This window comes from Muscardinus avellanarius (genome assembly GCF_963383645.1).
Source record: "Muscardinus avellanarius genome assembly, chromosome: 11".
NCBI lineage: Eukaryota > Metazoa > Chordata > Mammalia > Rodentia > Gliridae > Muscardinus > Muscardinus avellanarius.
The window spans coordinates 22,103,310-22,129,915 of NC_137797.1; the positions used below are offsets into that span (position 1 = coordinate 22,103,310).

Sequence of the window (26,606 nt, forward strand, 5' to 3'; positions counted from 1 at the left end):
TCTATAGACTGTCACATAAAGTCTACTTATCAAGACCACAAGGTATCATTAGAGTCTCCAAGAGCAATTCAAAACTAAACAAGGTACAGAAGTATTTATTCAATAGAACAACAAAACAATAATGCAAGAAAAATCTGTTTCTCAGTTTCAATCAACAGCAATTTTTTGAGTTCCTACTTAGAGCCGGTCACTAAACTAGATATAAAGAACTGAAAGCAAAAAAAAAAAAAAAGAATAATCCGTGATTCAACAGGCCTACTAGAATCTGGGGAGGAGAGGAGAAAAATGACACATTAGATTTTATCTGCAAAATTGATGATGAGACTATATCCACAGACTGTCCTAGTCACTATGGAATGGGGAAATTTCCACAGTACAAGATGAAGTAGAAATCAAAACAGGACAAATCTCTTTTGGCATATCTGAGACAAGGGTGTATACGTGTAAATATATACGTGTGTAAATATATATGTGTGTGTATGTATGCACATATGTGTGGCATATCATTTATACTATGACATAAATCTATATGGGGTTGTACAAAACATGGACCTATTAGTGTCATCCCTGGAGAAACAGAAGACAGGTTTTATGTTGGTTGCCATAGTTTAAGGAAGTCCATCTCATCATCCCTCTGGTTCTCACAAAACCTAAAGAGTTCATTTTCATCCTATGATAACAACGGGTTAAGTTAGAAAGAATGAACCCACCCAATAAAATGAGATCTGTGTAAGGATCTGTGTAAGGTTACTGTACATTTTCTGGAGAATAATGAAATTATTCTAAAAACGAGTCTTATGTATGACCGAGAGGAGAGTCTTTACTCTTGCCCAATTTTAATTTCTATTTCTTTTGTACTGTGGAAATGTACAAAAGATCTATGATCTGTGGGTCCTTTTCTTTTGTCCCCCAACTTCTTCCTTTTCCATTTCAGTCTGACTGAGCTGCTATTTTCTTGAATTATTACAGCCCCGATTGCTATTTGCTGAAAAATTTCAGGCTCTAAAATTGCTTAAAGTTAAATTTAAATGTGCCCTGCTTATCGGTTTTATTGCTCAAGAATGTAGACACCATTTATACATTTGCGATTAACCCTACTTAACACAACCTCCCAGGGTGAGGCAGTTCTAGGAATTCCCTATGTACTTAGTGCATGAAATCACAAGCACAGAAATGAATAAAAGTTAGCTATACAAGGGTTCATGTTGGTCCACTCATCACACTGGCCATACTGACTGATCCTGCTATAGTAACCCTCCTTGTACTCTTCCCTCATCTCACCTTTAAAAAGTGTGTATTTCCTTGGCAGCAATTATCTAATCTCCAGTTCCCTATTTTCTAGGCATGCCTCCCTCCAATCTTTCAGCTCTAACCTGGCAATCATCACTTCTCTTCTGGACTTCTGCACCATCCTCCCAAGTGATCTATTCACACCCTAACTTCCTATAGTCAACTCTCTGGATATTAGCAAGTGAGAGCCTTTCCAAGGCTGCCAGTCAAATCAAGACACTCTTGGACTCAAAACACTGCCTGGTTTTTCCATCTCACTCTAGTAGAATCTAAATACCACCACCTCCTCCATCACCAGAAAATACATAGTTCTTCTCCAAATACCTAACACCAGAGAGACAAATAATGACATTCAGTTGGTAACTGCTGATTAATGGAACCATTTTGAAGGTATCTGTGCTAAGAACAATCCAAGTATTATCTAATTTATTTATCATAATAGCTATTAAGTAGTATCACTTAATGTACATTCTTATAATTGATATCATGCACAAAAGGAAAAGGAGCTTCCCCAAAGCCCCAAACATGAGTGTAAGGCAGAGGCGGAGTGGGAACAGGTTGCCCCAGCCCAGGCTCTCAACCACCAGGAGGCAATTCCTTTTAAATCCTAATTCTTTTAGAAGCAATGCAGAGAATACTGACTGAGAGCTGGCTTGGAGTAGAGTGGAACATTGATGTTGAATTAAAGATCACACAGAATAGAAAGTGAGAATTTTTGAAAATCCATAAATACTGGTTTTTGTTTCCAGGCACCATTTTTACCAGTCAACTTACCTAATAGTTCGACATTGGAAATAACCTGGTTTTGTAAATGTTGTTCAGTGACATACCTCTGTACCACTAGCTGTATCTTCCCTCCCAAACAAAATCCCTTGCTCAGTTACCTTTGGGTTCCCTTTCATCTATCTCCTCTTCGAAACAAATCGTGTTCCCTGGTGACACTTTTCTCTGTCTCCCGCCCAGGAATGTGACTCTACACACTCACGCCCTAATCTGCTCCTTAAGACTCAAGTGAGAGGCAGACCCGTTTCCATGCCCTGTTCTTCATTTTAAAACTTTACCCTTGAGGAAAATATTCATGAGGTTCGATGTCCACAGCACTTTTGCTCTAAACCAATTCAAGAATGAAAGGCCTGATTATAACTTCTATTCACAGTCCTCTCATTGTTCAACAACTGCATTTATCTAGGAAAGAACCCACAAGATTGTGGTCTATGCTAGATCAGATCAGTCAGAAAGTAAACATTAAAATGGTCAGCAAAAACAACAAATGGAAAGAATGTAAACAGGATGCATAAGTTAAATAAACTTAAAGCCAAATACGAAGGCAGTCGCCAAAACATTCTTTTTCCTTTTCTTTTTCTCGTTAGTATTTATTATTATTTAACAAGCTTTATATTTCTAATGTCCTTTTCTGTTTCCTCTTCCCACCCCATCGGACTGATAGAGGGTGACAGTTTTGCTCCCTGTTGCTTCTTCTACCTGGATCATACTAATTGTTCAATAAATATTTGTGGACTGAACTGAAATGAACTAAAGGAGTGAGTGAATGAATGAATGAAGCACATTTTCTATTTCATCATTTCTTGCTCCATAAGCAGACTTGCCGGCTTGCATGTCTGGTCAAGATATGTACAGATATTCTTCCAAATCCTTCAATCTTTCTGGGTTAATTGTAAGGTGAAGACTCATCTGATCACATCTAATTCTGATATGCACAAACCTAGCAATTACTGTTACCTAAAAAAATATGTTCACTGATTCTTTTGAAAAAAAAAAAAAAAAGAAGTAAAAAAAAAAAAAACAGAAATTATCCTTGGGGATGAAATGAATCTATTACACACAGAATTTTTCTAAGCCACTTTTCACCTGCATGAAACTAGTTTATACATGCATATTCAACTGGTTCATAAAAATAATCATATTCCTTATGAACAGAACAAAGTTAACTGTCAAAAAAGGAAACACAGCTAAAATATTAAAGCAATAAAGCACCAAAGGATCCCTGTGTTTCTTCATATGTTGGGCAGTTTGCTAGCAGGACCTCAATGATCTTAGTCCTAAATTAACTCCAGGTTCAACCTGATTGGCTTAGGTTAGATTTCCTGGCTTTCTTCCTTGTGATAACTTTGAATGTCAAACTATATACTCAAGATAAAAAGGGATAGGTAAAAAACAAAAGTCTTGTGAGTTATGTTCTTCCCAGATGAATAAAGAGTTCTGATTTCATTAAACATAAGGAGATATTCTAAATGAATTTCCATTTGCCTTTTTCTAGACTTTACAAATTATCCCCCAACTTTCAAAAGTCATAGATAGCATTTAGCTCTTCCAATACCATTCCCATCTCCCCCCATACCTCCTTCCCTTCTGACCACCTCAATGACATCATTATTGACACACCCATCAAATCTTTAGGTACTTTTTCCAGCCAGCTCCTCTCTCTGGAATGCCTGATCTGCTATAAGTCTACAGTCTACTAGACTCTCTATTCATAGTAGTCTGTCTAGTGACTGGGTCATTTACATATGGAACAAATCCTCATAATTTGTGGCCTTTTGAGGATGAGAATTATGTCTTTTTTTTCTTTACATCTGTCATTCTTTGGGACTAAGACAATGTTTTGCTTATATAAGACATTTAATAAATTCTTGTTTGATTTATAAAAATTTATTTGAAAAGAGAAACACTTTCTGAGGTTTTCTAATGAATTACATCAAGATATCTGCCAATCTCTTTATCTTTTCTAGTATAATTCATGCAGTCACACCGATTTGAAAAATTCAGTTCTGCTGGGTGTACTGGCACACGCTTGTAATCCCAGTACTTGGGAGGCTGAGACAGGAGGATTCAGGTTTGCAGACAGCCTCAGCCACTTAGTGAGACCCTCTGCAACTTAGTGAGACACTGTTTCAAAAATAAAGAATAAAAAGTCAGGCTGATGGGTTGTAGCTAGGAGGTAGAATACCCCTGGGTTTCATTCCCAGCAGTGCAAAAAAAAAAAAAAAAAAAAAATTTATATATATATATATATATATATATATATATATATATATAGTTATCCATGTAGCATAGTAGCTGCCAATGTGATTATCTTTTGTTCCCAGATTATTGGGTATCTGCTATACAGCAGTCACTGAACCAGGCCTTAGAATACAGAGATGAAAATATAGTCCCTGCCTCTAGGTGCAAAAAGGTTATTTGGGAGAGAAAGATAAGTATTCACAATATAATCTGTAAAGTCCTGTGAAATCTTTGTACTGGGAGATACAAGAGAGCAGAGATGGTCTACCTATACGTCAGCTCTGGGAAATAGGGCTTAATAAGGATGGTAAGTATTTAAAAGCTCTGGGGGAGATAATGTCTGAATTTGCCTTGAAAGTTTTTTCTATAAGGTGGAGAGCCATTCAAGGACATAGAACATGAAAGGCACTGAGGCAAGGGAAAGTACTGTATACTTCTAAGACTGAAAATGCTCCTGGTACTTCTGGAACATACCATGCATGCCTCAGAACAAGGAAAGCAAGAATTATACATTAGGATGGGCCTGGTCTGCAAGGTCAAGGAATTTGGTCTCTAACCTGCATTTAGTTCCCCAGACAAGGTACCATCCAGACTGTCAGTTTAGAATTCTAGAGAACAGGTTAGTTTTGAAAAAGGATGGAGTTGTCATTTCATCAATCGCAATAATGGGTCAAACCAGTTTAGGTAATTAATCTCTTTTACTCCAGCAGGGAGCAAAATCAGAAACTAAAGACAACGTCTTGTAAAACTGGAAGACACTTGCGCGCTTGGTAGGCGGAGACAGGAGGATCACTCAGGTTCAAAGCCAGCCTCGCTGGCTTAAGAGATCCTGTTTCCAAATGAAAATACAAAATAGGTCTGGGAGTGTAACCCAGAGATAGAAAGGTTTCCAGGAACCCCAGTACCACCAAAAACAAAATAAAACAAACAAACAAAAAAAACCTGGAAGATACATGATACAAGAGGACCAAAGGTGCCTTCTTATGAAAAGAACTCAGAGCAATAACCACAGGCCAAAAAAATAAAAAAATTAAAAACACCCAGGCAAATGACTTTCCAACTAGATTCTCTGAGAAATGATGTGAAGCAGGAAGCAGAGCACTGGTTCGTGATCAAGACTTCAAACTCCGTGAAGCCTAAATAGACTCTGAGCTCCACAAGACCAATGGCTGCATCCGGCTACATCCCGAATGGTTCTCTAAGGCTGGACATCACTGCACACACAGTCGGTGCTCAGTAGCATTAGACAAATTGATAAATCTATAAAGAAATCAATCCATGCACATCAGCTCCTTGACAATGTGAAATAATCATTTAAACAGTTTTAAGTTCAGAGGAGAAAAACCAGGGATAGTGTTTATAAGATTCTTGAAAGGTCCATAAGAAAAACAGATTCCAATATAGAAAAGTACACTACCACACAGGCATGAGCAAATTACCATAAACATTTGCTCGATGTGACTCACCCTGACTGGTACAGCCGCGTCATCTGCATGAGATGAACCCAGGCATAATGGACATCACTGAGTTAGAGCCACAAAGCAGTTTTGTGAGCAGTGAGAGATACTGTAAGAGTCAGCTGTGTATGGTGGAAGGGGCCCACATCGGACATGGAGCAGGGTTCTGAGTAAAGGGGATGCCCTGAACCAAATTCCTCTTGCCCAGGTGTTGAGCAGATCTCCAACCTTAAAGAGGCCACTTCCTTAACTTTTGTGAAATAAGAGGGTAGATGAGATGCTCCTCAAAGTTTTTTGATGACAAGAAGCATTCCCAAATGTACCAGTGTAAAAAGGTAGTCGTCATACACACATGAGCCCTGTCACGAGTGCCCACGACGATCATACTTGTCTGAGTAGATACTCAGATCACTTTTAGAGTTCTGTAGGCTTTGTGGGGTGAAAGGAAGGTGCAGTCTACCTCCTCTACAAAGATCAATTATGGGTCTACTGTCTCAGAAATAATCATCCATCTGGTAATAAAAAAAAATGTGAAATATTTCACAACTTGTCATGGCTAGAGACCACTAAGATTATGTGGCCCAAACCTAAAGTAGCAGATACAGAATTTGAGGCAAGCAGCCAGCTAGTGGCAGATTCTGGTCTGGATCACAAGGGGTCCTGAAGATACCTCTCTGACTGGCTGTGGCCCCTGAGCATCTCCAGACACTCATTTCTTCTCTGACACCCAAAAAGGCCCCCAGTGGGGGCTCAATAGGAAAAATATAAGTAAGTGAATTCCTACTGAATTATAATATGTCTGCTTTCTATAAGAATGGCTGCTGGCTAACACAAGCCAAAAGATAAATCGGCAGATATCTATTAAAGGGTCAGATATTTCTATTAGCGAAAAGGCCCACAAAACCTGTCATAATTTGTTCTTAACAATTTCTTGGAGATTCAGACTTAAGAGCCAACAGCCTGACTAAAGAATTAAATGCTAAATATAGGGAGGAATTTTCCCCTTTCGTCTTGCATTATTTTGGGGCTGTGAGTTGGTTTTCCTCCAAAGTTCTGCCATCTCCCTCTACCACCCAAGAGATATAACTTGCAACATAAACATTTATGACAGTCTGGATAGATTATTATGCCACTGAGGACATGGATTTTTTTTTCCTATAAGGCTGATATAGTGACTATAGTCCTAAATGAATTCAGTAAAGAGATCAAAATGTAGTATTCAACATAGCTCATGAAGCATTTCTCCTGTTTTATACAATCTGTCTGAGTTGCCAGTTGAATAGCAAGTTCCTTTCAAAGTAGATCACCATAGCTGGTGTTAGAAGTGGTTTCAAATCTCTGCTGAGGAGCAGTCCTCCAAGAAGCTCTGCGTGGGAGTTGTACATTACTTTTTACTCTGTAAAGGGGGCTCATGGAGAAATGGTAAAAGGGAATATATTGACTTAATTAAATTGGAAACAGCAACAGAAATATTCAGTCAGCTTCCTAATGATATGATTCATGTAATTCCCAAAGGAACGGTGTATCATGTAATCACATGACTTTACTTTGTGTTCACCCATAAACTCCCCCTCTTTACACAAAGACCTTCTTATGGCGTGAACAACATGTCAAGATCTGAGGGCAGTCCAACCTAGACAGATCTCGAATGTCATTAATTAAAATGCAAAACTGATTCTATTTCTGGTCCTAGTAATCAACTATGGAAAATAGTTTCAATGGCAAGAAAGCCTGCAGAAGCAAGAGGTTATATTTATATTAGTGGGGGCAATTTCTTCACTCTGTTCCATGATTACAGTTTGAACGTTTGCAGCTTGGTTCCTAAAAGAGAAGCTGCAGCCAACTCTTCATTAACCGTTACACCATTTTCCCCGCAAGTTTGTCTGTGTACACGTCTGCTCGTTCACAGATATGTGGCCGAAGTGGGGAAGACAGACAGCAGAAAGCAAGAGGGTGAAAACCAGAGACTTGATTCATAACATAAGCTTCAGGTTTCAAATTAAAATACCACCAAAAGAAACAGTAAAAGCACGTTTTGATGATAACTGCAATTACATAGTGTGAAAAATGAGTAATTGCACCTACAACCAATCTGGGGTTCCCAGACCCACTTCAAGTAACTTGGGATTACTGGGGTGGAAGCAGTATTGGTGGCAAAGCACAACAGCAAAATAAACACACGGACAAAATGTAACAGTGACTTCATTGCAACAAGAGGCCACTGGCTCCACACAGCAGGGCTTTTACCAGTTTTTTCTGCAGTAGTTTTCTATGATGCCTTCAGAGACCCTGCAAAAGCATTAACATAACACCACGCTGTGAGACTCGGAAATGCTGAAGAATGTGCTCTTCTAATTCAAAGAAATTCCCAAAGGCATTATCTAGAAGTGGGGTGTGGGAAGTAGGGAAATCCTTACCAAAAAAAAAAAAAAAATGCTAGGCAGTACCTCAGAAATTTTCCTTCTATTCTATGAGCATGCTAAAACTACTAAAAAATATCTATAGATTATAGTAAAATATAAACAGAGTGTAGGTGTGTGTGCGCAATTCTGATTATTTAGGTAAACAATCTGTCTAGCAAAATAAAAAAAGCTTAAATAATTTATTTTCTCTAAAAGCCAAAGTTGCTCCTAATTAATGATGAGATCTTTTCTAAATGCATCTAAAATTGCCTATAGCATGAAATACAGAGCCCATTTCCATGACACCCAAGCTGATTCTCTTTCCATCTTGAGAAATACCTTGAGTTGCCAGGCACCCGATAAAATCCTTTCAACTGGAAGGGAAAAAATTAAGCCGAGTCCGAAAACACCATTATGGATGAAAGCAAACAGTTAAACATTAAATAATAATCAGAGGCAACAGAGAAGTCTGCCAGTCATATCACAATATGGATATGAACCACAGTTAAGTGCAGGAAAGAGGAGATACTAAAAGAGCTAAACAATGCTGAAAGTATTTCAAACATTATTTAAGGATTTGGAGACTGCAGTCTGCAGGAAGAATCATTCTCGTTATCTCTCTCTCTCTCTCTCTCTCTCTCTCTCTCTCTCTCTCTCCACCTATCTTTTGCTATCAATTTATTTGCTGGTGTTATTCTTGAACTGGAGTATCATGTAAACATCTCCAAATTCTGGCTCTCTACTTAACTGTATGCTTTCATATATGCAATGAACCTTATGCCAAAAAAAATATATATATCTACTTAGGACCCAGGGAAAAGCGTATAAGAGCATATGCCTGATGTCATCACCACTATTTTAAGAAAACTCTGCACAGACAGTGGAAATAAAAGTGGTGAGAACAAGCAAGAAACTGAACTTTATATTCCAAACTCCCAAGGAGCAGGGAGAGAGACCAGAAGTTTCATCCCCTATTTTCCCTTTGATGCTCAAAAAAAAAAAAAAAAAAAAAAAACCAACTCACAAATCAGAAACTGAATAACATTGGATGTCAAGCTTCCCTAGAGTAAAAGGGACAGTACTGGAAAACCCACATAGAATCAAACACGACTTGAAAAGGATAGGACAGGAGTATAACCTAGAAGCTTATTTTTTGGAATGTTGCTTGGATCAAAATAATCCAGTGCACCTGCTACAATAAAAAATAAAACAGAAAACCCTCCCTGTGTAAAGAGAGACTGCAGTGCCCAAGTTCAACAAGGTGAAACTACTGAAATATTCCTAGTTTCCCTTGGGCTTCAAGGGAAACCAGCCAGCAATACACTTGAAGTTGTAGGGCTATTTGCAGCCAACCTCCTGAGACCAGGTGGAAAATTAGAACACTATTCTAAGAGTTCTGCCCTAGAATAAACAACCTGCTGTGCACATGTTCTTCATTAGAAACCTGCTTATTTTCTCTTAGAAAAGTCAAACCATTCTAATAGCTCCAAAGCAAGAGGATGAAACTCTGTTGGCAACTCAAAAAAAAAAAAAAAGAAAAAAAAAAAACCACTCTTCTTACCACTTCCCCAAGACCCTTTCAAGAGGCTGCAAACTATTGTCTTGCAGACCTGGATATCCCTGAGACTTTTTAGAAAAGAAGGCAATGAGGTCATGCAGTCTACTTGTCTTGCCAGCCCAGGATTCCTCTCGCTGACAATGTTCCTGTCCAAGTTGTAAACCCCACAAGATTCAGGGTCGTTCTGGACCCACAGACAGGTGTGTGGAGCTCAGCCGCCCACAGCAGTCTGCCAACATAACTCACACGTGTGTGCTCATCGTCACCCAGAAAGATGGAAGAGCTCGCGGCGTGGCAGATCACCCCCGGCCCCTCCAGATCCTGAAAGAAGTGCCCCTCAGCACGCGGAGGATTCATCTTGCTCAAATTTGTCAGTCATCCTCTACGGATTCCCTGCACACTGCTGCAGTTTACCATCGTGAACACATTTCCCTGACTGCTGCTTCAAGGACAAAGAGAGAGCACTTATATATTTCCATCACAGCCCAAAAGCTCAGGTTTACCAAAAAATACAGAAAGATAAACAATCCAGACCAATGACCTCAGGTGTTTCAGTTGTCTGGATCCTCCCAGCTGGGGGATCCCTGGAACAGAAAAAAATGCTGGAGGAAGGTCACTAAGCTTAGCTGGGGAGAGGGAGAGCTAGCAACCGGTTCACTGCAGCAGAGCAGCTCGTTCAATGCAAGCACTTACCATAAAAATAGAAAGAGTCAACAGAAGGAGAAGGGAGCCTTCCTCAGCGCTTTCCGCAGAAAGGAAAAAATCCGCCCTGACAGGAGCCCGGCCAAGTGATGAGCGGCGACACAGCCACCACATCCAACTCCTTTCCAGCCTCCTTCAGGCCCGCATGCAGTTGTTTTGCTGTAAAAACCCTGAGAAGTCTGGAACAGGACTCTCCGGAGAGCGAGCGGGAATGGAAGCAGCCTGGTGGATTTCGCCACGGTCTCAGAGCATCACGCCCAGGACTGGTCCTCCCCGGGGCGCAGGGGCGGCATGGTGGGTGGGTGGGTGGGAGGGAGGCACCTGGCTGGGCTCCAGGAGGCAAGAAGAGGGGTGGGAAGAAGCCTGTTAGGAGTGGAAAGAACTGCTGGCGAGGCATCAGTATTCCCTATCAGTTATTGCCAGCGACCAATCAGCCCAGCCAGGGGCCCTGTCATTGTGACAGGACAGCAGCGGGTGATGGCAGACCTAGGAGCGGCAGGACAGCCCCCTGGCTGGGACAGAAGTTTGACAGTTTGGGAGATTGGCGTGCTACCCTCTACACAGCTGCTATTAATATTTGCTTGTCTTTTCCAGCTCCCAAAGCCTTATAGTTAACACCGTTACACCAGCCACGCAGGAAGTTTCAGAGTCATCACACTGCATCTCTGTAAGAGGCCAAATGTGAAGCCCACCTGCTCAGTGCCTGACAGCATCTCACAGACCAGGTAACCAGGAGCGCAATAGTGGCTCTGAGGACCTGGGCAACTTGTGCCCAGAGTGCAGGTCGAGAGGGCCATCGACTGGCCTTTCTATTTCAAAAGAGAAATTTAGACAGAGAAGGGTTAAAGCTCTGAGAATTTCACTCTCAGATCTTCATTAATTTTCCCGCATAACATTTGTACAGAAGTATTGTTAGAAGTGAGTTTCTAAGGATAGTTAATATGTCCCTTTGAGGTTTCTTTAAGTCACCCAGAAGACAGATGATGATGTGTTTTGGGTAAATGATGCTAATAAGTCATAAGCACACCGAAGTTTGAGAAATTCTGAGTTACATGAACAGAAAAGGAGAAAATCTCCTATTGGTAAATAAAGGACGCGTGGAGAATTCTAAACTTTTTCTCTTTGCCAGTTTCTCCATTCTCTTTTTATATTGAACCTATGAAACTTGGTACAAATATATAGTTTGGTTGGAATAGCTAAATTAAATTGGGGGAGTCTGAAGTTAAATGTTAGTTTAATTGGACTTCATGGTAAAACTTCAGAACTTTTTAACTCGGAGAAGATTGTCTTGGGTCACCTTATCCTTGCAGAAAAGGTGACCCCGTCTTGCCAGCCAAGACTGGATAGAAAGATACAAATCCTCCATGTTTTGTTCTGTCGTATTTCAGGCAATTTACATGGCACAGGCTTCTGATTTCAGTTCTCTGTCTTCGCCTGGAGGCTGGATTTCCACTGGACAGTCTGCTATGATTTCTACCCATCAGCAAGCTGATGGGGAGGCTGAACACCCTGCTCAGAGACGTGCTGGGCTCCAAAGAAGCAACCAGCCCAGTGTGCAAATGAGTCACGGCAGGAGACCACAAAACGTTTCACATCAAAGATGAACAGAATCAAATGAAATTACTGCAACGAAGAAGGATAATTTTCTAGGGTATTCCTATGTGTATTAAATAAGGAAAATCTGGGAGACTCGAGTTCTGTTTTGTTATTCATCTCAGGTCAACTCAAATTAACACATACAGAAAGATCATCACTGAGGGATCAGGGGTACAGAGAGGAGCCCCTGCCTTCTAGAAGTTTATAGCTTTGTGGACACATTTAAATCCTCTTTTAAAAAAAATTTCAACACTATTATTATTGCCAAGACAAAAAAAAGTTCTACTTTTAAAATGTTCTTCAGATAAAACCAAGCCATGTGGTTGGACTTCAGCCACACAGCTCTGAATTAGCCTAATAAGGTGTTTTCTATAACCAAACCCATTCGGGAACTATAAATGCATGAATAATTTTTAAAATCCAATTCGTATGCTGGGCGTGGTGGCACATGCCTGTAAGCTGGGGAGACTGAGATGGGAGGCTCATGGGATATAAGGCCAAGCTCAGCAATTTAGAGAGGCCCTCAGCATCTCAGTGAGATCTTGTCTAAAAATAAAAAAATAAAAAGCTGGGTGTGGTGGCACATACTTATGATCCCAACATTTGGGAAACTGAGACAGGAGGATCATGATTCTTGGACAGCCTCAGCTACTTAGTGAGGCCCTTTACAACTCAGTAAGACCCTGTTTCCAAAAAATAAAAAATAGGACTGGTTATGGAGCTCAGAGGTAGAATGGCCCTGGGTTCCATCTCCAGTACTAAAATTAAATAAATAAATAAATAAATAAAGCAAAATAAAATAAAATAGGGCTAGGGGTATACCTCAGAGATAGAATGCCTGGGTTCAATCCCCAGGATCACAAAAATTTTGAAAATAAATCCAGTTAATATATGAGGCTCTTTAACTGGCTGTTTGTTTTCATCATAATCAGCAGCTTTTGACACTGTAAAAATATGGCAGTGTATCAAAGAATATATTTAAATGTAATATTATTTAAAGCCTCCAAATTAATTGAGATTAATACTGTTTGAGATTAGTTCAATCCCTTGAATATATAGAATGATAGTGGAGCATGAAAAGGCTATTACTGTGGACATACAAATGACCTAAGAGATTAAACAATTGCACACTTATATGACAATTAGGCCAATGGAAATGGGTATTCTAGTCACTTGCCCAAATGCAATTAATTTTTAAAGTTTGGCTACTTCTCTATTCCTCCTTCCTTAAAAGATGATAGAAATGCCTTGCATTCAGACAGCAACAAACATCATTAATTTTTATAATGAACAAAATACTTTTCCAAGTCAATTAAACTTGGGCTGATATCATGGACTGTGTCTTGCTCACTGATATACTACCAGCACATATAAATAGGTTCTCAAGAAATATTTGTTGGCACCGGGCATGGTGGCGCACACTCTTAATCCCAGCATTTGGGAGGCTGAGACCGGAGGATCACGGTTCGCAGACAGCCTCAGCTACTTAGTGAGGCCCTTTGAAAATCAGTGAAATCTTGTTTCAAAATAAAGAATAAAAAGTAGGGCTGAGGGTGTAGCTCAGAGGTAGAATGCCTCTGGGTTCCATCCCTAGTACCACACACACACACACACAAAGAAATATTTTTTGGGTAACCATTTGATTGGTCCAGAGATTCTAGCTAATATTCTATAGCAGAATAACTTAATGCCTTATTGTAAGACTACAAGATTATTTGAATTGTATGCCTATAAGGTGAAGTATGTACCTCCACCTGCCATTTATTTAAAAAGAAAAAAGATTTTTTTCAGGAAATTTGCATGCAAGAAGCTTGCTGATAAAAATCTTATAAAGTCTAAAATATAAGGATTGTCCAAGATCAGTCTTTGCACACCACGATGGACACGCTTCATGAAAACCAGGTTCTACCTTTAGTAATGAGCCTGAGAAGAAAATATGAAAGATCATTTCCTAAACCACAACAAAAGTAAATAACCACAGAAATCTATTTTTGACACCAGAATCCATTAAAGGAAGCATGAAAATCAAAAAAATTTAAAGAACATTTTGCCAATTAATGGTTTTGAAAACTAAGTTATAATCTACATAAGGAAAAGCCTTTCATCTAACATCTACAGGCCAGCACCTAAAGGAACTTATTTCCTGTACCCATTTATGCCAGACTTGATTCCAGTGGCTCCATTATATTTTAGGGTGGTACCCACTCCCCTAGGACGTGCGTGCTGTACACACAGAGTACTTGGGTTCCGGGGGTTTAAAGGAACTCACCCAAACAGCAAATCAAGCAGATGAGCAAGCAGAGTGGCCCCCAAATGCTTCCTCTTTCTTAATACTTTAATTGGTGCATTGAATATGTAACTATACATACTCATGAGGTTCAAATTCATACGAACAAATACACACACAGGCCTTCCATGAGTCCTTCAGGCCCCGCTGACCTGACGTCAGAGTGCCTCCAAGAATGTTTACTGACTAAATATATGGACCACGTGGTGACCCTTCCCACACTGTTACAGGAATTTGAGTTAAGTAGGAATGAGAAAGTCTAAGTGAAAGCATAAAAATTCATTTTACCTCTGAGATTCAAATTTATCTTTTATGCAACATAAATGAATGTGTGATACTTAAAATTTACAAAGAAACACAACTCAGATTTGTTGATTTGTTTTTCTTTACTCTGACCCTACATTTTAAGGTCAGAAATTACATTTTAAGGTCAGAATGAGTCATCCTCAATGACCAGATAAGTAAATGGAAAGAATATTCCAGAAAAGTGTGGGGCTGATACAAATGTTTAGAATCTAAATTCTTTCAGCCTTCAGTATAGGAGACCAGTAATGAAGAGAGAATAGGTCGAACTGCTAATGTTTCCCTACACGAGGTCACTCACTGGCCGAGGACAATTTCCCAAAGTGCTTAATAGGCTGGTTTTCAAATATGCAGCAACAGTACCAAACACATAAAAGGTACTGAGGCACACAAATATAACCATACCATCTAAGTCTTCCAAATTTGTTGGCACGCAGCATTTCTTATCCAGAAAAATCCTATGGTCTCATCAAAGATCAAATCACACAGACTCTAGAAGATCATTCATGGTCCTCTTTTGAATAGGAAAATATATCAATATCCGACCTAAAGAATTATGGAGAAGTAGTCTGCACCTGAGAAATCCAAAATAAGGAGTGTGTATGTGCGTGTATGTATAAATGTTAGAACATTTGTGTGAGACTAAAATCCTATCGAAGTTTCTCTGAATCTAGTTAACCCTTAAGTTTCATCAATGTTACCTGTACATTTCTTCTCAGCCCATATTAGGGATTGTCCAGGGCCTCATTGTTCCTCCTGAACTATTCCAATGGCATCTAACTTCTCCCTTGTTCCAAACCAACTCCTCTTGGGATCAGCATCTTCTTTCTAAAGCAGAACTAATGTAATCACGCCAGTCTCTCGTTAACAAACCTGTAATAGGCTGAAAGTTCTTGAGCCTGATATTCAATGACCTCCGCAGTCTGACCTTAGTTTGTATTTTCCATCATCGCTTCCGCTATGTCCTTTGCCCTCATGACACCTGGTAACTTACTGTTCCCCACAGAGACTGTATCTGTGATCGTGAAAATGTGTTTTTCCTAGAATGACCTTTCTTGCTTTTCTCCCTGGAGAAGTTCTACCATCATACTGCAAGGCTCAGTTCAGTGACATTTTCTCTGTAAAGTACCGAATTCCTTAAAGTGACTTGATCATTTCTTCTCTTATGCATCTTCTTTATGGTCAAAAGCACTTTGAAGAAAGTATAAGCTTGTTTTTTGGGAAGTCTGCAGGACATTTATTAACCATATATACCTCTTCATTCAAAGAGGAATTTCTGTGGTTTAAAGAAAAAGCCTTGGATTAAAATCAGAAGAGCCAAGTCCCTGTGAACCTTCAAGCAATCTCCTAACCTAATTGAGAATAAAATGTATCCTGCACATCTCTAATGGCTCTGCTAAGCTATGAATGAGTACCGAATGGTTAAGTGCTTCATAAATTATACAAGTGTATTGTAGTAGCCATAGTTATTGTCACTGTTATCATCATAGTTTTATAATCATTGTTGCTGTTAATACCCCATCAATGCCATGACAAGGATAGGTATCCTATGCAGGCCAGACCCAGAGGCCAGTGACTCAACACCTACGTCACTCCCAGGGCTTTGCTCTGTCCTGCTGGACTGCAGCTGGGGAAGAGAAAAAGTCTCTGACGAACCAGAGACAGATCCTCACTACCTCCTGCCTATGTAGATCTGGTCTCTGAGACCCAAGTCCCTCATCTGGGAAATGGGAATAACAATATCTACCTCATCACATTGTTGAAGGAGAAGGTATGTGTATGCATTTTAATACTTAGAATATATACATCTATTAGACTTCTGAGCCTAATAAGCAATCCACGAGTAGTTGAGAAGAGGCAGCCATTTCTCCCTAACTCCCTATATGCTCCAGTGACTGCTTCCTTCTGTTTCCTGAAATAGTCAAGTTCACTATTAACCCAGGGTCTGTGTCTGTGTTTGCCTGGAACCCCTTTTCCTGAGATCCTGCTGTGGTTACTCATCCCAAAGTCTTTCCTAATCCCAAGTCATTTTCAAACACTTTCTCACAACATCTATCTCTAACTCCCTTATGTTATTGCTTGTTTAACATCTACGTTCTGTGCTGAAATGTGTGTTCCACTAGAGCAAGAACTGTCACTTCTGTGCTCCCCACTAGGTCCTCAGGGCCTAAAATAGTATCCAGAACATAAGACATACTCAATATATATTTCTGTATATGTAAACATACAGTTCATACAGCTGCCTCATGCTCTCTACACCTCTAGAAAGTTCCAATTATCTCTGTTGAGTGGGAATGAAATGTTGAAGGTCACCTAATATGGTGCTCAGGATAGTACTGCAATGTTCATGTTTGCATAGTTATTCAGGAATGTGCAATGCTCATCAGTAGACATTAAAATGCTATCCAGGGTCAAGGGAAAACTAAATAACATGCCAACTCCTGCCCCCACAGAGACAGAAGTGACCAAGAATAGCATGGGGGGGGTCCTCATCTAACTAGAATTGAAGTACTGAGCACAAACGTTAAATTAAGTTTATTTAACAAAATGGGAAGTTTACTGAATCCTTATTTTACATTTTTCTTCAATGCTAAAATCGCTCTGGTCCAAGTTTATCCTGGGAAGAAATTTCTAAGGTTCTTGATCATCAACTAGAACAAATGATTTCAGAGAGCTCAGGAATCTAGGCAATTTTCCTTTCTTCCCAGGGAGCTGTCTCAAAGGCGAGATACACAAAGTCCTCCTGAGCCCAACCACATCGTCCCTGTTCTGATTAGCCCTGCCTCACAGGAGGCCTAATAAATAAATAACCATGGCAATCCTGTATAATGTATGAAGGTTACTTTGCAATGGTCATTTCAATTAGACTCTTTTCAATTAGCAACTGCATGCCAATCTACCAAGAAGGCATAAGAATTTGTCATTAGCAGGAAACGGGAAACAGGGTAAACATCCTAGACCCAATATCAAACTCATCTTTTTCTCCCAAACTTGCTCTTTCTCTGGCTTGCCTTTTTTCCATTTAAATTCATTGCTATCTACTGCGTTGCCTAAAGAACATGACATTTGTTGAACCTTTACACAGGCAACAGTTTCAGTCATTCTATAAGGCAGCTAGAAATCTCACATCATTCCTACTTCAACCCATAGTGTCCAGACCATCTCCTGAACATTTCCTTCTTTTATTTTATATTTATTATTTATTTTGCAGTATGGGGGATGGAACCCAGGGGCATAGTACCTCCGAGATATACCCCCAGCCCTGTTTTTATTCTTTATTTTGAAACAGGGTCTCACTGAGTTGCAAAGGGCCTCACCAAGTAGCTGAGGCTGTCTGCGAACCGCGATCCTCCTGTCTCAGCCTCCCAAAGGCTGGCATTACAAGCGTGCGCCACCATGCCTAACTAGCATGCACCACCATATAAACACTGCCCCAACCTAGCTGCCAATTCTCCCAGGGCTAATTTGACAGTATCAGAGGTAACCTCCCTGCCCCTAGCCTCACTCTGCCATAATTACTGCCACTGGTGGTGGTATGTGTGTGTGTGTGGGGGTATCCAAATAAAGACACCATCACACCTTCTACAAGAAACTTCTCTCTTCTCTATACCAGGATGAAGGGTGGTCTTGACCCTGTCACTGAGAGCCCATGACTGCTCTCCTGCCTTTCCTCTTTTGTTACTCCCTGCCTGCCTCCTCTTGTCTGCCCCTGTCCTAACACTCAGAACTCATGAGACTGTTTAAAACTTCTGGGTCCTGAAACAGGCTTTTTAACTGTCCTCCTCCTTGTAGACTCTTGTTTATTCTCTCCAAGACCCAACTCAAACGGGCCCCTCTCCTTTGAAACATATACTGATACTCCCTACATCCCCAAAAGTTAACCATTTTCAGGTTTGGGCACCACTGATCATACAGTTTTATAACTATGCTTATTATATGCTTCCTTTAGGCAAGTTCTAATCTGAGTTTTATTCATTTTTACACCCCCAGAGATAACTCTCCTTGGAAGCACTAAAATAAAATAAATGGCTACAGAAAGACCAAGATTCTCTTACCTGACCATGAATCTTCTAAAGAACAGAAGTGTGTCCTACCTATCTTTCCACCTTCTCAGCTCATTATGATGCCTGGCACATCTGGATGTTTAGTGTGTGTATTTGTGGAATTGTTTTTTAATACGATTGGCTGAAAAGAAAAAACCTTTTGACTCAAAGTATTAAAAAAAATCTCTCTGAGCTAATTTCTAATTAGCTCATTTAAAAAAATTAAATATTATTTTTCCCTTCTCCTTGAGATTATAAAACACCACAGGCATTAATTTACAAGGATTCATCCTCTGAAACTCCTGGCTGTTAATGCTAACCCAAGTAATTGAGGCACCTTGGGGATAATAAAGCATTCCAAGCATACCTTCTGCTTTGAATTGCCTGGCAGTGGAAAGGTTATTGATTCTCTCTGGCAAAAGGGACTTCTTGGAGAAATTTCACCAGCATTTAAGTTTGGAGGGAAAGGAGACCAATTGTTCTGAATGCAGAATTTCAGTGTACAGAGTAGGACAACTAAAAGCTGTTGATGTTGCTCGGTAACCCAGTGGCCTATTCTAACCCAGGAGCATCATTATAAGAAGGAGCACATATCAAGGAAATAGGGCAAGACCTGGGGTGTACAATGGACTCTTCACAGCAGCCTCAGGGCTACCCAATGTCCTCTTCACTCTCCCTACCTCATAGGAAACTAGCTTCAGTAAAGCCAAAGAACTGGAAGAAATAAATCTCATCTGCATATAACTGTAAAAACTATTAGTATCTAAAGAACTACTCTAACCTTTGGTCTGGCTAAACCCAAACCAACTGAAAAGCCCACCCCAAGGAATGCAGGGACAGAGCCAGACCAGCAGCAGAGGTCTTCTCTGCCCATTCTTCTAGCCCTCTAGACCCACAAAAAGCAAGCCTGAATGAAAATATCAGTGCTACAGAGGTAGTCATCTAGTCTGCCACTGCTATAGAATTTCCCCTCGTTTCTCTGCAACCAATTTCACGATCTATTATTTGAGTTGAGAGGAGGAAGCAGAACGTGCATTTTAAAGGACTGTTGGCATGCTTATATTTTGGTAAAATGAAAGTAGGTCATACATTGAACATTCTACACCTTGGTAGGGACAATTTTTTTCTTTTATGAATTTTTAAGAAGTCCTTTGAACCTCTAACAAAAATAAGTTTGCTTTGCCAGTAGGCATGTAAAATGGTACAGACTCTCTCAAAGACAGTTTGGCAGTTTCTTACAAAGCTAAACATACTCTTACCATACGGTTGAGCAATCACGTTTCTTGGTATTTGCCCAAATGAGTTGAAAACTTATGTCCACACAAAAACCTGCCTGTGGATGTTTATAGCAGCTTTATTCACAATTGCCAAAACTTGGAAGCTATTAAGCCATCCTGCAGTAGGTGAATGGATAATTAAACTGTGGTACATCCAGACAATGGAATATTATTTGGCACTAAAAATATATGGAGCCCGGTGTGGTAATGCATGCCTATAATCCCCGTACTTGGGAGACTAAGATAGGAGGATCACAGGTTCAAGGCCAGCCTCAGCAACTTAGAGCCTTTTTTAAAAATAAAAAGTAAAATAAAATAGGCCTGGGGGTATGGCTCAGAGATAGAATGCTCTGGGTTCACTCCCGAGCACAAGGGAAAGTAAATTAAAAAAAAAAAAAGATATGAGCTATCAAGGCATAAAAAGACATGTAGGAACTTTAAATTTATACTTCCCAGTAAAAGAGGCCAATATAAAAGACTATATACTATACAATGCCAACTGTGATACATCCTGGAAAAGGCAAATCTATGAAGACAATTAGATCAGTCATTGCCAAGGGATAGGGAGGGATAAGGGGTTTTAGGGCAATAAAGGTATTCTGGATGGTGTTGCAATGATGGATATACATCTTTATAAATTTGTTCAAACTCAAAGAAAATACACCAATCAGAGTGAAGCCTTTTGTAAACTATGGTGATAACGATGTGTCAATGTAGGTTCATCAGTTGTCATTCATGGATCACTCTGCTGAGGGCTGCTGATAGTGGGGGAGACTGGGCTTTTGTGGAGGAAGAAGAGGGTATATATGGATCTCTGTGCCTTCTACTTGATTTTGCTGTGAACCAAAAACTCCAAAAAATAAAACCTTTTAAATTTTTTGTTAAAATTCCCTGAAGGCTTTTTATATAAAATGGTTATCTTATGAAGTAGATACATCTAGAAAATAAAAGGCTTTAAAAGAAAGAGGGAAGGAGGTGGGGGGAAAGAGAGTAATAGCCAAAGTGAGAAGAGAGAAGAAAGCAAAGCAGGAGAAGGGGGAGGAAGGAGAAGAGGAAGGAGGAAGAGAAAAAGGAAAGAGGAGGAGAGAGTGGGAGGGAGGGAGGAGGGGAAAAGGAGAGGGAGAGGAGGAAATGGAAGAGGAGTAGAGAGAGAAGGAGAGGAAGATGGGAAGGTGAAGGGTTGGGGGGAGAGATGGCAAGAGGACTTCCCATACCCCACAGAAAGCAAAATCAAGTTCTAAAAGGCTGACGATCACAAACACACAGATAAATCACACATCATTGTGTATACACCCCCACAAGCTATGAATATTAGAGGAATTGAATATTCCTCTGGCACAGTTTCCACTGCCAAAGCCTAACAAACCAGAACACAGTGAACATATTGCAAATTCCACTAAAAATTAGAAAGAAAAAAAAACAACAACAACAAAGAATCCTTCCTCTCTCCTTCAGAGGCTCCTCCCCTTCTAGATTTATTTTGTATTACTGCCTAGGGCTAAAACAGGAAACACCTGTTAGTGGAGGGGGAAAATTAGCATATGGGGCTCTAGGCAGGAGTAAGGACAGGAGAGAGACAGTGACAAAGGATTTAACGACATCTATAAGTGATCAAATTTCAGCTGCAATTACAGGAAAATAAAAGGGAGAGAAATGAAGATCCCTAGAAGAACAGACTCACAATCACTGCTGGAGACGTGGAGGAGGAAGTGGAGTCAGGATGAGGGAGGGAGGCGCAGCAGCAAGGAAACAGCAAGTGTAACAGTGAGAATAGACAGCAGCGCCCAATGTTGGGGAAACACGAAAAGCTCCCAGATAGAGCTGGCAGGGAGGTCGGGGAGCTCCAAGGGGATCTGTTTCGAAGGTCCTCAGAGGAGGGAATGTTGGCCGGGCTGCAGCAGGTAGACAAAGTTAGGTCAGGCCATTCCTGCTGAAGGCATAGCCAGAAGGTAAGGAAGAACTGGGTCAGGAGTGGGTGCATTTGTTTATACATGCATTTGACAGATTACATGTCCACTACCCATCAGTGGCAGACATTGTCAATGGAGGAAGACAAGGGGTCAATCAAGCAAAACACCAAGGGCCTACATCCACCAGACTCCTGGAGCTGGGACTCTGATGGGGAATTAGATTCCAGGAGTGACGTAACTTTGTGTGAGATTGGGAAAGTGGAAATGAGAGAATCTTCCTGACCTTTATAATCTGTTTTCCACTCTGATAAGCAAGATCATAGAGATGTGAGGCTTCTCTGTGAGGTTTCTCTGCGATACTATTTCTGGCTCCATCGTCTTTAGCACAAGGGAAGGCAGCAAGCAGTGGGGCAGTAGGAATGTTGGCTTCCTGACCCGTAAGTAGCAGCTATGGGTAGAGGTTTGTGAATCCAGTCCTCCAACAGGGACCTTAGAGATGGCCTTTGGTGCAGCATTCTGTGCCCATTCCTCTAAGTCTCCTCTGACTTTAGGCTCCCCACCTCCAACCCCCCTCATTAAATACTTTCTTCATCAAAATACCCAGAGGGACTTCTGTTTCCTATACCAAATCCTGATTGGTGCAGCCAATAATGATGCTTAAGCAAAGCAGAGGTATAATCAGACTTGTGCTTCAGAAAGTGACCGTGAAGCTGGTTGTGGTGTTACATGCTTGTAATCCCAGCATTTGGGAGGCTGAGACAGGAAGATCTCGGTTCATGGCCAGCCTCAGCTACTTAGTGAGGCCCTTTGCAACTTACTGAGACCCTGTTTCAAAATAAAGAATAAAATATAGAGCTAGCAGTATCACTTGGAGGTAGAATGCCCCTGAGTTCCATCCCCACGACCACAAGAAAAAAGAAGAAAAAAAAGAAAGTGATCTTGGCAGCTACTTGGATGATGGATTGGAAAAAAGATAGATTGACTAGAGAGAGATGTGGGAAACTCTTAGAAATGTCTGGCCAAACTAGTGTTTCTTCAATACTTGGACTGAATGAAACCATTGTAGCCAGAATGAAGAAGATAGAAATAAAATATTTCATTAGTAGAATTTAGTGGCTCCATTGAGAACGGAGTAGCTTGGAATGGGAGAAGAGATGGAGCTGCAGCCGACTCTCCCAGCCTAATTCTGTCGGGAGTCCTCTGAAGTGCCCCCCCACTCTGTATACTCCATCACAGCACCTGCCACCCAAACTTAAAACTGAATGTCGCCTCAGGCTTTCGACCACCTTGACTTTGCCCTTCTTTGTACCTAAGTGCACAGCACAGTGGATGGCCCATAATGGAGTCCTCAATAGGCATCAGCTAGATGAGAGGAGGAGGAGGAGGGAAGGAAAGAAAGGAGACTTTAACCTCAGGGCCATTATGAGGACTGAGATTCCATTAACAAAGTACTGCTTGAATAGTGTTTAATCTTGGATTAGTGAGATGTCCAGGTAAAGAAAACTAGCACACTGGTAGAAATATGAGCCTGGAGCTTGAGAAATACATGAACTTGTCACAAATTGTAGAGTCACTACACAGAATGAACGTGGATTCGTTACCAAGGATGCCTCAGTAAGCCTCGGGGAATGCACACGGTTTTACTCAACACAAAGAGAAGAGTACAAGACACCAGTCACTACAGTAGACACTACACATTGGTTGTTCTTGCAACACAACTTATAAATATGTTATTCTTTTTTGTGTGTGTGTGGTACTGGGGATGGTACGTAGGGGCATTCTATCTCTGAGCTATACCCCCAGCCTAGTTTTTATTCTTTATTTTGAAACAGGGTCTCACTGAGTTGCAGAGGGCCTCACTAAGTAGCTGAGGCTGGCCATGAACCGTGATCCTCCTGTCTAAGCCTCCCGAATGCTGGGATTATAAGCGTGAGCCACCATGCTGGCTTATTATTCTGAGTTTACCGAGAAGGAAACTGAAGCTCAGAAAATTTCAGCATCACTCAAGGTCACCCAGCTGAGATTCAAACCCAGGATGCCTGACTCCGAAACCTGTGTCTTCATTATGCCCCCTCAGTCTTCACGAGCAAAAGGAGCTGGGAAAAGTGACTAAGGACTGGTTAGAGAGGCAAAAAGAGAATCAGAGATGCTGTGGCAGAGAAGCCAAAGAAACGGACCCCAAAATGATAGCAGACTAGGAAATGCCCAGAGAAATCCATGGTGTTTAACCATAATCAAGTGACCTTTATAAGGGAGGTGTGGAGAAGAGAAGCTATATTCTTTGAAGCGAACAGGTACTTTCCATGTACCGCGTTCAGAAAGGCTACGGATCAGATGATTGTTGGAAAGATAAACAAAGTCAAGCATGAGTTTCTTAACAAACACAAGATGTGAGATGCTTATGGGCCAAAGAGAAAAAAAAAAGTACAAGGTAGTAGCAAACAGAGACATAAGAAGTGAACGCTATGAATAAGGACAGTCCCAAAAAGATGGAACGAATACCTGCACCTGCCTTGGAGAAAGGAGGGAAGACAGACCAGTGATGAAATTATGTTGTGAGCCCCAACATGAGGTCCACGAAGGAAGCGGAGAGAATATGAAGACCCATCTCCTATTTGGTGGTAAGCCTAGTAGAATTTAAGTATTTGCCTGTGATCAAGTTATATATATGAACAGAAGTGATTTATTTCCTTTTTTGTGGTACTGGGGATAAAATCCAGGGGCATTCTATCTCCGAGTGACATCCCAGCCCTAATTTTGATTCTTTATTTTGAAACAGGGCCTCACTAAGTAGCTGAGGCTGGCTGCGAACAGTGGTCCTCCTGTCTCAGCCTCCCAAATGCTGGGATTACAAGCGTGTGCCACCACGCCTGGCTTATTTCCTTTTGATTAAAATTACATTAACCCACTTTGTAGTACTGATTATGTCATGCTGATAAGAAGCTTTGATAGGCAGTTACATTTGTCTTTGGTTAGCCAAAAGAAAGTGATCACAAATTAATTACCACTCATTACATCCTGTCATTTTTAATAGTCTACCAAAGCATACATCCATAATAGAGAATAATGAAAGAAGCCTTTTGTATCAAAACAATTATTAATTCATTAGAATTAGCACAACACACTAAGAGACATTTAAATATCTAATAGTATTATGGCAAAAAAAGCAACCTTATCAAGCAGCAAATAGATTAATTAGATATAATCTAGTAGTAAAGCAAGCTGGGTGAATGATTATAAACCTCAGTCCTATTAAAGAAAGTATAAGCAGAACCAAAGCATGAGAACCATAAGACTATTCTAGGCAAATAGATGGAGCGAGAGACCTCACTGGCACAAGATCTATGGCAGAGAGATCTAAATGTGCCTGGTGGTTGTAAAAAAAATAAATAAAAATCCACCCATACACCTGTAGCTCCTGATCTCAAGGACTAGCAAAACAGTTCCACAGCCGAGAATTACTTCCTTACTTGGGAAATATTTGGCAAGCCTGGGAGAGCTTAGAAACACATGGATATCATGTCATAAATCAAGTGTGTCACATCAATATTTTATTTATTTTTATTATTATAAAGTGTTTCTAATGTTTTAAAGGGGTTGGCATATGAGAGTATCTAATAGATGACCAGTGTGATTCTAATGTAAATTGCATGATGGAGTAACTGAGACTTGGAATTCCAAGTACAAAGTTTTGACAGAATTTTGCTACATTTCTTCCAAACATTGGAATGTTTAGGAGAACACAAGTTTCACTGTGTTCACACATTTAATTTACTAGATTTATAAGACTTGTGAAGATTTTGCTCCATACATAGGCAAGCAAATGAAGTCTTAACAGAATATTAAAATTATTAATGAATTAAAATGTCCAGGAAATTTAATTAACTAAATGAAGTCAAACAGTAACATATTCATTGTAAGCAGCTATTAACACTTGTAAATTGAAAATTGTAAATCAAGGTTTATAAATTAAAAGCTTAAGGAAAAAATAGATTTTTCAACTTGTAACTAAAAATAGTAATATTTAAATGGCTGGCAAATACAAATAGTCTTTTGGGGACAGAAAAGTGCTGTCAATGATACAAAAAAAAATCCACATTGCACAGATCATAGGTGAGGAGGTTACAAATATCTAGAACCTATATAGCAAGCACTTACTATGTATGTGTCAAGGGAGGAAAGAACAGATACTCTGGATGGTTGACAGAGCTGCCAAAGATTCAGGGGTCAAATTAAGCAGCCAAAACATGCCTGAGGAGCCATCCAGGAGCATGGCCTCCATCACAACACACATCTACAGAGAAAGAGGCAAAGAAAGGAGTTTGAAGGCTTAAGAGAGGAGGTTTGAAACCGCTGTCATGGTAGGATCAATAAGAGTAAGAAAGAAATTGCCAAGAAGTAAGGCTGCCTTGCTTGAATCTGAACTTTTCTCCACCCACACAGGGAAATTCCTTCTGCTGGCTGTGAGCTCGCTGTTAATTCAATAGCAGGACTGAACTACAAGCACAGTAAAAACAGGAAAGAATGCAGGCAATCCTGCAAAGGCTGGAACCACTTGACTGAGAAGGGGAGTTTCAGGCTGCCAATGAAGGAAGTTCAGGGCTCTGAGAATATTACAGTTCGGTGGTACTGACCTTTAGTCTGTTGTTCTTAATCAGGACTACATTTAAGAAAACACAGAAACCCCATCCCAGACCTACTGTACAACGCTCCTTGGGGGTTGGAGGCCTGGGAGGTAAGTGCATATGCATTGTTTT

The 26,606-nt window shown here is 40.4% G+C and overlaps 1 protein-coding gene across 1 annotated transcript in view; it reads right to left on the minus strand.

Annotated features, from left to right (window-relative positions):
* ANO4 (anoctamin 4) overlaps nt 1-26,606 on the minus strand; it is a gene marked incomplete at both ends in the record, with an annotated part of 438,431 nt that overhangs the window by 350,092 nt on the left and 61,733 nt on the right. The gene's annotated exons all lie outside the window — the stretch shown is intronic.